Source organism: Eptatretus burgeri, chromosome 17 (assembly GCF_056783735.1).
Source record: "Eptatretus burgeri isolate ZD-2024b chromosome 17, Ebu_testis_v1, whole genome shotgun sequence".
In the NCBI taxonomy this organism is placed as follows: Eukaryota; Metazoa; Chordata; class Myxini; order Myxiniformes; family Myxinidae; genus Eptatretus; species Eptatretus burgeri.
Window position 1 is genome coordinate 60,217,108 of NC_140977.1, and position 12,166 is coordinate 60,229,273.

Genomic DNA, 12,166 nt, shown 5'->3' on the forward strand with positions numbered 1-12,166 from the left:
ATGTGTGCGTGATCTAGTCTTGACTCCAAATGATGTACAGTGACATGTGGCCTTGTAATATATAAATGTGTGAGTGATCTAGTCTAGACTCCAAATGATGTGCAGTAACATGTGGCCTTGTAATATATAAATGTGTGAGTGATCTAGTCTAGACTCCAAATGATGTACAGTGACATGTGGCCTTGTAATATATAAATGTGTGAGTGATCTAGTCTAGACTCCAAATGATGTACAGTAACATGTGGCCTTGTAATATATAAATGTGTGAGTGATATAGTCTAGACTCCAAATGATGTACAGTAACATGTGGCCTTGTAATATATAAATGTGTGAGTGATCTAGTCTAGACTCCAAATGATGTACAGTAACATGTGGCCTTGTAATATATAAATGTGTGAGTGATCTAGTCTAGACTCCAAATGATGTACAGTGACATGTGGCCTTGTAATATATAAATGTGTGCGTGATCTAGTCTAGACTCCAAATGATGTACAGTAACATGTGGCCTTGTAATATATAAATGTGTGAGTGATCTAGTCTAGACTCCAAATGATGTACAGTGACATGTGGCCTTGTAATATATAAATATGTGAGTGATCTAGTCTAGACTCCAAATGATGTACAGTAACATGTGGCCTTTTAATATATAAATGTGTGAGTGATCTAGTCTAGACTCCAAATGATGTACAGTGACATGTGGCCTTGTAATATATAAATGTGTGAGTGATCTAGTCTAGACTCCAAATGATGTACAGTAACATGTGGCCTTGTAATATATAAATGTGTGAGTGATCTAGTCTAGACTCCAAATGATGTACAGTAACATGTGGCCTTGTAATATATAAATGTGTGAGTGATCTAGTCTAGACTCCAAATGATGTACAGTAACATGTGGCCTTGTAATATATAAATGTGTGAGTGATCTAGTCTAGACTCCAAATGATGTACAGTGACATGTGGCCTTGTAATATATAAATGTGTGAGTGATCTAGTCTAGACTCCAAGTGATGTACAGTAACATGTGGCCTTGTAATATATAAATGTGTGAGTGATCTTATCTAGACTCCAAGTGATGTACAGTAACATGTGGCCTTGTAATATATAAATGTGTGAGTGATCTAGTCTAGACTCCAAATGATGTACAGTAACATGTGGCCTTGTAATATATAAATGTGTGAGTGATCTAGTCTAGACTCCAAATGATGTAGAGTGACATGTGGCCTTGTAATATATAAATGTGTGAGTGATCTAGTCTAGACTCCAAATGATGTAGAGTGACATGTGGCCTTGTAATATATAAATGTGTGAGTGATCTAGTCTAGACTCCAAGTGATGTGCAGTAACATGTGGCCTTGTAATATATAAATGTGTGAGTGATCTAGTCTAGACTCCAAATGATGTACAGTAACATGTGGCCTTGTAATATATAAATGTGTGAGTGATCTAGTCTAGACTCCAAGTGATGTACAGTAACATGTGGCCTTGTAATATATAAATGTGTGAGTGATCTAGTCTAGACTCCAAGTGATGTACAGTAACATGTGGCCTTGTAATATATAAATGTGTGAGTGATCTTATCTAGACTCCAAGTGATGTACAGTAACATGTGGCCTTGTAATATATAAATGTGTGAGTGATCTAGTCTAGACTCCAAATGATGTACAGTAACATGTGGCCTTGTAATATATAAATGTGTGAGTGATCTAGTCTAGACTCCAAATGATGTAGAGTGACATGTGGCCTTGTAATATATAAATGTGTGAGTGATCTAGTCTAGACTCCAAATGATGTAGAGTGACATGTGGCCTTGTAATATATAAATGTGTGAGTGATCTAGTCTAGACTCCAAGTGATGTGCAGTAACATGTGGCCTTGTAATATATAAATGTGTGAGTGATCTAGTCGAGACTCCAAATGATGTACAGTAACATGTGGCCTTGTAATATATAAATGTGTGAGTGATCTAGTCTAGACTCCAAATGATGTACAGTAACATGTGGCCTTGTAATATATAAATGTGTGAGTGATCTAGTCTAGACTCCAAATGATGTACAGTAACATGTGGCCTTGTAATATATAAATGTGTGCGTGATCTAGTCTTGACTCCAAATGATGTACAGTGACATGTGGCCTTGTAATATATAAATGTGTGAGTGATCTAGTCTAGACTCCAAATGATGTGCAGTAACATGTGGCCTTGTAATATATAAATGTGTGAGTGATCTAGTCTAGACTCCAAATGATGTACAGTGACATGTGGCCTTGTAATATATAAATGTGTGAGTGATCTAGTCTAGACTCCAAATGATGTACAGTAACATGTGGCCTTGTAATATATAAATGTGTGAGTGATATAGTCTAAACTCCAAATGATGTACAGTAACATGTGGCCTTGTAATATATAAATGTGTGAGTGATCTAGTCTAGACTCCAAATGATGTACAGTAACATGTGGCCTTGTAATATATAAATGTGTGAGTGATCTAGTCTAGACTCCAAATGATGTACAGTGACATGTGGCCTTGTAATATATAAATGTGTGCGTCATCTAGTCTAGACTCCAAATGATGTACAGTAACATGTGGCCTTGTAATATATAAATGTGTGAGTGATCTAGTCTAGACTCCAAATGATGTACAGTGACATGTGGCCTTGTAATATATAAATATGTGAGTGATCTAGTCTAGACTCCAAATGATGTACAGTAACATGTGGCCTTTTAATATATAAATGTGTGAGTGATCTAGTCTAGACTCCAAATGATGTACAGTGACATGTGGCCTTGTAATATATAAATGTGTGAGTGATCTAGTCTAGACTCCAAATGATGTACAGTGACATGTGGCCTTGTAATATATAAATGTGTGAGTAATCTAGTCTATACTCCAAATGATGTACAGTAACATGTGGCCTTGTAATATATAAATGTGTGCGTGATCTAGTCTAGACTCCAAATGATGTACAGTAACATGTGGCCTTGTAATATATAAATGTGTGAGTGATCTAGTCTAGACTCCAAATGATGTACAGTGACATGTGGCCTTGTAATATATAAATGTGTGAGTGATCTAGTCTAGACTCCAAATGATGTACAGTGACATGTGGCCTTGTAATATATAAATGTGTGAGTGATCTAGTCTGGACTCCAAATGATGTAAAGTGACATGTGGCCTTGTAATATATAAATGTGTGAGTGATCTAGTCTAGACTCCAAATGATGTACAGTAACATGTGGCCTTGTAATATATAAATGTGTGAGTGATCTAGTCTAGACTCCAAATGATGTACAGTAACATGTGGCCTTGTAATATATAAATGTGTGAGTGATCTAGTCTAGACTCCAAATGATGTACAGTAACATGTGGCCTTGTAATATATAAATGTGTGAGTGATCTAGTCTAGACTCCAAATGATGTTGAGTGACATGTGGCCTTGTAATATATAAATGTGTGAGTGATCTAGTCTAGACTCCAAATGATGTACAGTGACATGTGGCCTTGTAATATATCAATGTGTGAGTGATCTAGTCTAGACTCCAAATGATGTACAGTAACATGTGGCCTTGTAATATATAAATGTGTGAGTGATCTAGTCTACACTCCAAATGATGTACAGTGACATGTGGCCTTGTAATATATAAATATGTGAGTGATCTAGTCTAGACTCCAAATGATGTACAGTAACATGTGGCCTTGTAATATATAAATGTGTGAGTGATCTAGTCTAGACTCCAAATGATGTACAGTGACATGTGGCCTTGTAATATATAAATGTGTGAGTGATCTAGTCTAGACTCCAAATGATGTACAGTAACATGTGGCCTTGTAATATATAAATGTGTGAGTGATCTCGTCTAGACTCCAAATGATGTACAGTGACATGTGGCCTTGTAATATATAAATGTGTGAGTTATCTAGTCTTGACTCCAAATGATGTACAGTGACATGTGGCCTTGTAATATATAAATGTGTGAGTGATCTAGTCTAGACTCCAAATGATGTACAGTGACATGTGGCCTTGTAATATATAAATGTGTGAGTGATCCAGTCTCGACTCCAAATGATGTACAGTAACATGTGGCCTTGTAATATATAAATGTGTGAGTGATCTAGTCTAGACTCCAAATGATGTACAGTGACATGTGGCCTTGTAATATATAAATGTGTGAGTGATCTAGTCTAGACTCCAAATGATGTACAGTAGCATGTGGCCTTGTAATATATAAATGTGTGAGTGATCTAGTCTAGACTCCAAATGATGTACAGTGACTTGTTGCCTTGTAATATATAAATGTGTGAGTGATCTAGTCTAGACTCCAAGTGATGTACAGTGACATGTGGCCTTGTAATATATAAATGTGTGAGTGATCTAGTCTAGACTCCAAATGATGTAGAGTGACATGTGGCCTTGTAATATATAAATGTGTGAGTGATCTAGTCTAGACTCCAAATGATGTACAGTAACATGTGGCCTTGTAATATATAAATGTGTGAGTGATCTAGTCTAGACTCCAAGTGATGTACAGTGACATGTGGCCTTGTAATATATAAATGTGTGAGTGATCTAGTCTAGACTCCAAGTGATGTACAGTAACATGTGGCCTTGTAATATATAAATGTGTGAGTGATCTAATCTAGACTCCAAGTGATGTACAGTAACATGTGGCCTTGTAATATATAAATGTGTGAGTGATCTAGTCTAGACTCCAAATGATGTACAGTAACATGTGGCCTTGTAATATATAAATGTGTGAGTGATCTAGTCTAGACTCCAAATGATGTACAGTGACATGTGGCCTTGTAATATATAAATGTGTGAGTGATCTTGTCTGGACTCCAAATGATGTACAGTAACATGTGGCCTTGTAATATATAAATGTGTGAGTGATCTAGTCTAGACTCCAAATGATGTACAGTAACATGTGGCCTTGTAATATATAAATGTGTGAGTGATCTAGTCTAGACTCCAAATGATGTACAGTGACATGTGGCCTTGTAATATATAAATGTGTGAGTGATCTAGTCTAGACTCCAAGTGATGTGCAGTAACATGTGGCCTTGTAATATATAAATGTGTGAGTGATCTAGTCTAGACTCCAAATGATGTACAGTAACATGTGGCCTTGTAATATATAAATGTGTGCGTGATCTAGTCTTGACTCCAAATGATGTACAGTGACATGTGGCCTTGTAATATATAAATGTGTGAGTGATCTAGTCTAGACTCCAAATGATGTGCAGTAACATGTGGCCTTGTAATATATAAATGTGTGAGTGATCTAGTCTAGACTCCAAATGATGTACAGTGACATGTGGCCTTGTAATATATAAATGTGTGAGTGATCTAGTCTAGACTCCAAATGATGTACAGTAACATGTGGCCTTGTAATATATAAATGTGTGAGTGATATAGTCTAAACTCCAAATGATGTACAGTAACATGTGGCCTTGTAATATATAAATGTGTGAGTGATCTAGTCTAGACTCCAAATGATGTACAGTAACATGTGGCCTTGTAATATATAAATGTGTGAGTGATCTAGTCTAGACTCCAAATGATGTACAGTGACATGTGGCCTTGTAATATATAAATGTGTGCGTCATCTAGTCTAGACTCCAAATGATGTACAGTAACATGTGGCCTTGTAATATATAAATGTGTGAGTGATCTAGTCTAGACTCCAAATGATGTACAGTGACATGTGGCCTTGTAATATATAAATATGTGAGTGATCTAGTCTAGACTCCAAATGATGTACAGTAACATGTGGCCTTTTAATATATAAATGTGTGAGTGATCTAGTCTAGACTCCAAATGATGTACAGTGACATGTGGCCTTGTAATATATAAATGTGTGAGTGATCTAGTCTAGACTCCAAATGATGTACAGTGACATGTGGCCTTGTAATATATAAATGTGTGAGTAATCTAGTCTATACTCCAAATGATGTACAGTAACATGTGGCCTTGTAATATATAAATGTGTGCGTGATCTAGTCTAGACTCCAAATGATGTACAGTAACATGTGGCCTTGTAATATATAAATGTGTGAGTGATCTAGTCTAGACTCCAAATGATGTACAGTGACATGTGGCCTTGTAATATATAAATGTGTGAGTGATCTAGTCTAGACTCCAAATGATGTACAGTGACATGTGGCCTTGTAATATATAAATGTGTGAGTGATCTAGTCTGGACTCCAAATGATGTAAAGTGACATGTGGCCTTGTAATATATAAATGTGTGAGTGATCTAGTCTAGACTCCAAATGATGTACAGTAACATGTGGCCTTGTAATATATAAATGTGTGAGTGATCTAGTCTAGACTCCAAATGATGTACAGTAACATGTGGCCTTGTAATATATAAATGTGTGAGTGATCTAGTCTAGACTCCAAATGATGTACAGTAACATGTGGCCTTGTAATATATAAATGTGTGAGTGATCTAGTCTAGACTCCAAATGATGTTGAGTGACATGTGGCCTTGTAATATATAAATGTGTGAGTGATCTAGTCTAGACTCCAAATGATGTACAGTGACATGTGGCCTTGTAATATATCAATGTGTGAGTGATCTAGTCTAGACTCCAAATGATGTACAGTAACATGTGGCCTTGTAATATATAAATGTGTGAGTGATCTAGTCTACACTCCAAATGATGTACAGTGACATGTGGCCTTGTAATATATGAATATGTGAGTGATCTAGTCTAGACTCCAAATGATGTACAGTAACATGTGGCCTTGTAATATATAAATGTGTGAGTGATCTCGTCTAGACTCCAAATGATGTACAGTGACATGTGGCCTTGTAATATATAAATGTGTGAGTTATCTAGTCTTGACTCCAAATGATGTACAGTGACATGTGGCCTTGTAATATATAAATGTGTGAGTGATCTAGTCTAGACTCCAAATGATGTACAGTGACATGTGGCCTTGTAATATATAAATGTGTGAGTGATCCAGTCTCGACTCCAAATGATGTACAGTAACATGTGGCCTTGTAATATATAAATGTGTGAGTGATCTAGTCTAGACTCCAAATGATGTACAGTGACATGTGGCCTTGTAATATATAAATGTGTGAGTGATCTAGTCTAGACTCCAAATGATGTACAGTAGCATGTGGCCTTGTAATATATAAATGTGTGAGTGATCTAGTCTAGACTCCAAATGATGTACAGTGACTTGTTGCCTTGTAATATATAAATGTGTGAGTGATCTAGTCTAGACTCCAAGTGATGTACAGTGACATGTGGCCTTGTAATATATAAATGTGTGAGTGATCTAGTCTAGACTCCAAATGATGTAGAGTGACATGTGGCCTTGTAATATATAAATGTGTGAGTGATCTAGTCTAGACTCCAAATGATGTACAGTAACATGTGGCCTTGTAATATATAAATGTGTGAGTGATCTAGTCTAGACTCCAAGTGATGTACAGTGACATGTGGCCTTGTAATATATAAATGTGTGAGTGATCTAGTCTAGACTCCAAGTGATGTACAGTAACATGTGGCCTTGTAATATATAAATGTGTGAGTGATCTAATCTAGACTCCAAGTGATGTACAGTAACATGTGGCCTTGTAATATATAAATGTGTGAGTGATCTAGTCTAGACTCCAAATGATGTACAGTAACATGTGGCCTTGTAATATATAAATGTGTGAGTGATCTAGTCTAGACTCCAAATGATGTACAGTGACATGTGGCCTTGTAATATATAAATGTGTGAGTGATCTTGTCTGGACTCCAAATGATGTACAGTAACATGTGGCCTTGTAATATATAAATGTGTGAGTGATCTAGTCTAGACTCCAAATGATGTACAGTAACATGTGGCCTTGTAATATATAAATGTGTGAGTGATCTAGTCTAGACTCCAAATGATGTACAGTGACATGTGGCCTTGTAATATATAAATGTGTGAGTGATCTTGTCTGGACTCCAAATGATGTACAGTAACATGTGGCCTTGTAATATATAAATGTGTGAGTGATCTAGTCTGGACTCCAAATGATGTACAGTAACATGTGGCCTTGTAATATATAAATGTGTGAGTGATCTAGTCTAGACTCCAAATGATGTACAGTGACATGTGGCCTTGTAATATATAAATGTGTGAGTGATCTAGTCTAGACTCCAAATGATGTACAGTAACATGTGGCCTTGTAATATATAAATGTGTGAGTGATCTAGTCTAGACTCCAAATGATGTACAGTGACATGTGGCCTTGTAATATATAAATGTGTGAGTGATCTAGTCTAGACTCCAAATGATGTAAAGTGACATGTGGCCTTGTAATATATAAATGTGTGAGTGATCTTGTCTGGACTCCAAATGATGTACAGTAACATGTGGCCTTGTAATATATAAATGTGTGAGTGATCTAGTCTAGACTCCAAATGATGTACAGTAACATGTGGCCTTGTAATATATAAATGTGTGAGTGATCTTGTCTAGACTCCAAATGATGTACAGTGACATGTGGCCTTGTAATATATAAATGTGTGAGTGATCTTGTCTGGACTCCAAATGATGTACAGTAACATGTGGCCTTGTAATATATAAATGTGTGAGTGATCTAGTCTAGACTCCAAATGATGTACAGTAACATGTGGCCTTGTAATATATAAATGTGTGAGTGATCTAGTCTAGACTCCAAATGATGTACAGTGACATGTGGCCTTGTAATATATAAATGTGTGAGTGATCTAGTCTAGACTCCAAATGATGTACAGTAACATGTGGCCTTGTAATATATAAATGTGTGAGTGATCTTGTCTGGACTCCAAATGATGTACAGTGACATGTGGCCTTGTAATATATAAATGTGTGAGTGATCTAGTCTAGACTCCAAATGATGTACAGTGACATGTGGCCTTGTAATATCTTGATGTTTGATTGAGTGGAATGAATAAATGAAGGATTAATTGATTGGGTGTTGGTGGTTGATTATTTTTGATTGAATGAAATAAATGAATTAGTGAATGATTTGGTGGTGGTTGATTATTTTTGATTGAATGAAATAAATGAATTAGTGAATGATTTGGTGGTGGTTGATGTTTGATTGAATGAAATGAATGAATTGTTGAATGATTTGGTGGGGTGGTGTATTTTTGATGGGTATCGTGTTTCCGTGGTATTTTTTGTTTATTACACCCCGTTTTTACCCCTCAGCTCGATGTGTTATTGAAATGTTACTGGAATGTTGAATTGTGGAGGAATGTGAGACGGGAACGTTGGTGGTTTCGGTGGTTTCGGAGTTTCGAGAGAACTTGCCGAGTCACGTGATCCCAAGTGACAGTGCGGCACGGACACGGTGCTTGCTGTGCGGTGAGTGAACCGTGCAGCTGTGTCTCGCTGGACGGGTGTCCTCGGTATTATACTCGACATTTCCCCTCGTGGTTGTTTTGTTGTTGGGGCGGGATGGACACGTGACTTTTATAAACACTTTTTGTTGTTTAATCATAGTTCCCTCACGAGTAGTTCAGCGAACGAAGCCGTTCGGCCCACGAAGTGTTCGCGATCATTTTAAAACGACTGAATGCGATGTTTTTATAACGAGTCCACAGAGTCTCTGTGGGATTGACGGGGAGGGTCGTGTTATTGTCCTCTCCATGAGGGGTACATAGATTACAGTAGATCTCGTCTCAGGTCCGTTCGTCCGTGGTTGACGCGAGAAGCATTGGATGTTTCAAGCATGTCGGGATTCCTCCAGATCTCGTTCATTTTAGTGTTAAACAGCAGTTGCGACTGTTTGATAAGGTAACCGTCCGTGCTTGTGGTTTATAATCATGTTTTTTTATATTCTGGTAGGCTTCTTCTTCGTCGGCAATCCGCATGTTCACCCGGCGTTTGTTCGAGGAGGAAAACCCCCTTGGGCAGAGGGGGATATTATTAGTATTAATATTGTTTTGTCATAACATTAATATTATTATCTATGCTATTGTCGTGAGTGTTGTTACTGTGTTTGATATAAGAAGCGAATTTGGAAAAATAGCATGATGAACTTTCTTAACACGGATTATACACCTCAACATGGATTTCACCCAAGGTCTTGGGTAGGGGGGTAAATGAAGTCGCTCGCTCAAAAACTAACTCCTGTATATATATATATATATATATATATATATATATATATATATATATATATATATATATATATATATATATATATATATATATATATATATATATATATATATATATATATTACATACAGTACCAGTCAAAAGTTTGGACACACCGACTCATTCAAGGGTTTTTCTTTCTTTTTACTATTTTCTACATTGCAAAATAATAGTGAAGACATTAAAACTATGAAATAACACACATGGAATTATGTAGTTACAAAAAGAGTGTTAAACAAATCAAAATATATTTTATATTTTACATTCTTCAATGTTGCCACGCTTTGCCTTGATGACAGCTTTGCACACCCTTGGCATTCTCTCAACCAGCTTCATGAGGTCGTCACCTGGAATGTGTCTCCAACGGTCCTGAAGGAGTTGACATGCTGAGCACTTGTTGGCTGCTTTTCCTTCACGGTCCAACTCATCCCAAACCATCTCAATTGGGTTTAGGTCGGGTGATTGTGGAGGTAAGGTCATCGGATGCAGCACTCCATCACTCTCCTTCTTGGTCAAATGGCTTTACACTGCCTGGAGGTGTGTTTTGGGTCATTGTCCTGCTGAAAAACAAATGATGGTCCCACTAAGTGTAAACCAGATGGGATGGCGTATCGCTGCAGAATGCTGTGGATAGCCATGCCGGTTTAGGCCGAGATCACATTTGCCACGGCGGCCGTGAGGTCTCCAAAATCTACGGCCACTAGCAATTATACGGCGCCCATAGTATTTCCACGGTCACATAATGTAGCAGTCACATGTTTTTATTTTTTGGGGAGCCGCACGGCGTATTTAGGCCTAAGTCACATTTCCCACGGCGGCCGTGGGGTCTCCAAAATCTACGGCCACTAGCAATTATACAGCGGCCGCAGTATTTCCACGGTCACACAATGTAGCAGTCACATATGTTTTTATTTTTCGGGGAGCCGCACGGCGTATTTATAAATTGTGGAGACCGAAAATGTGGGGTTGCCGTACGGTCTTTGATTTGATGTTGCACGGTGACCTTAAGGGGGCCCTGCGGCGGCCATAGAATTTTCAAGGCAAATGCAAGGTAGCCTCAAGGTGCCCGTAAGGCGACCGCAGGGTGCCCTAAGGCGAACGTGTGGCCAGACGGACGGTAACGAATGGGTTAAATTTGTTTTTTGTTTTTTTACCAGTTTTTTTTTCGACTTGTCAAATTGCTACGGCGAATGTAGAAATGAAAAAAGTTATAACTCTGCGTTATAATTCCACGGCGACCTTACGACCTGTAAAATATAGCCATATGACGTAGGGCCACCCTGAGGCTATCGCAGAAACTCTGCGGCCGCCGCACGTTTCTGTCAATTCAGAGGGCGTACGGCCGCCGTATCCTCACCATAGAGCAAATGTGACTTAGGCCTGAGTGTGCCTTGAATTCTAAATAAATCGCCGGCCGTGTCACCAGCAAAGCAACCCCCACACCATTGCACCTCCTCCTTCATGCTTCACGATGGGAACCACACACAGAGATCATCCGTTCACCTTCTCTGCGTCTCACAAAAACACTGCGGTTGGAACCAAAAATCTCAAATTTGGCCTCCTCAGACCAAAGGACAGATTTCCACCGGTCTAATGTCCATTTCTCGTGTTTCTTGGCCCAAGCAGGTCTTCTCTTCTCATTGGTCTCCTTCAGTAGTGGTTTTCTTGCAGCAATTTGACCATGAAGGCCTGATTCACGTCGTCTCCTCTGAACAGTTGATGTTGAAATATGTCTGTTACTTGAACTCTGTGAAGCATTGACTTGGGCTGCAATCGGACGTGCAGTTAATTGGCGATTTCTGAGGCTGGTAACTCTCATAAATATCCTCTGCAGTAGAGGTAACTCTGGGTCTTCCTTTCCTGTGGCGGTCCTCATGAGAGCCAGTTTCATCATAGCGTGTGATGGTTTTTGTGACTGCACTTGAAGAAACTTTCTAAGTTCTTGAAATTTTCCAGATTAACTATCCTTCATGTCTTAAAGTAATGGTGGACTGTCGTTTCTCTTTGCTTAGTTGAGTTGTTCT

The 12,166-nt window shown here is 38.1% G+C and overlaps 1 protein-coding gene across 5 annotated transcripts in view; it reads left to right on the top strand.

Annotated features, from left to right (window-relative positions):
• The first annotated feature begins 9,088 nt into the window (after positions 1-9,088).
• The window catches only part of AMDHD2 (amidohydrolase domain containing 2), a 42,909-nt gene continuing 39,831 nt past the window's right edge, over positions 9,089-12,166 (top strand). Inside the window, exons 1-2 of one of the 5 annotated variants that reach the window (XM_085863017.1) lie at positions 9,089-9,345; positions 10,473-10,612. The gene's annotated coding sequence lies outside the window, so the exon portion shown is untranslated. Of the gene's footprint in view, positions 9,346-9,509; positions 9,778-10,472; positions 10,613-12,166 lie in introns of those variants that run through there. The other 4 variants (XM_085863013.1, XM_085863014.1, XM_085863015.1 and 1 more) reach the window with 4 other exon arrangements.